The sequence below is a fragment of the Centruroides sculpturatus genome, unplaced genomic scaffold, assembly GCF_000671375.1.
Source record: "Centruroides sculpturatus isolate CEXI.00-Female unplaced genomic scaffold, Cexi_2.0 scaffold107, whole genome shotgun sequence".
Taxonomy (NCBI): Eukaryota; Metazoa; Arthropoda; class Arachnida; order Scorpiones; family Buthidae; genus Centruroides; species Centruroides sculpturatus.
The window spans coordinates 506,343-507,660 of NW_019384422.1; positions in this window are offsets into that span (position 1 = coordinate 506,343).

Sequence of the window (1,318 nt, forward strand, 5' to 3'; positions counted from 1 at the left end):
TAATCGCCGGAATTGGAGTTTTCCTCCTCTCTGTAGACAAATTAATTCGTATGTTTGTGTTTGTTTTCTCGTATGTAATATATTAATTTTACAGTTCGTCAACTGACAGGGTATAAGCTCCAATTTCGGCTGCCTTTTGTTAAAAAAAAGATCTTTCATGTGAGCAATTTTTTCGTTATAGAACTAATTCAAACATGTGTTTTAAATTGCTATCTTTAAACATTTTTAAAATAAATAAAAGATGTTGCCCATAATTTAAAATAATAAAAATAAAATTAATATATTTATAAACAAGCAGATGGTATTTAAATTAATACACAGACGCCACGTCATAATGTTCTGTCAGGTATATAAGGATTAAAATTGATTAAAATCCTCGGAAAACAAAATATTTAAGTTAATTTTCCTCCACGGCAAAAATTTGTATTCCAATCGACTAAAAGTGACATCATTTTATGTTCCAGTCGACTGTTTCTACGTATGAGTATTGCATTTAAGTCTTCTTCTAATACAATGCTTTCTCGATTCTAACACGCCATCGAATGTAATGAGCATCCGGTATCGAAAATGCAGCAGTAAAAAGTTAATATTAAAACTAATAATATTAAAATTAAGACAGCAAGAAAGGTTTAAGTTTAAAATTTTGAGCTTTTTAGACCCAGTAGTTTTACTCTACGAAAGTCTGCAGTGCTGGATGAAGAAAAATGAAGAAAATACAGTTTTTTTTTTGGCGATTTTTGTACTTTTCAATTGCTTATATTTCGGCAACCGTATTGCAGAAAATCTTGAAATTTTGCACACTATCTAAGAAAATAATTTTCTTTCGAACGAGATATTCGGAATTACTTCAGGTGTTTGGGGAGCGAAGAAATCGACCCCCGAAAATCGGCAACTCTGATTCCTGTATATCAGAGTTGCCGTCAGTGATATTTTTACTTGGCGGGGAGCCACTGCCGTGACTCCTGATACACAATTATATACATGTATATATTTGTATATTTACTCTTTTATCAATGTACTACAATTATATTACCGGTATTTAATTCAAATATTAAATTATTAATTGAAATTTCTTCATAATTTTGCTTTTGTGTTTAACTTTAAACTATTTTTGGGAAATAAATAGTTCAATAGGAATTATGAAAGACGATTTTATAAGCCATAACACGTAACGTCACAGAACGAAAGGTTAAACAATGGATGTGATTAAATGAAAATTTTCCTTTCTTTTTAAAGCATTTGTTGTATGCAGTTTTTCCTTTTACGATAACATAATACTTTTTATGTATATAATTTTCTTAAGTATAAGTATAAGCAG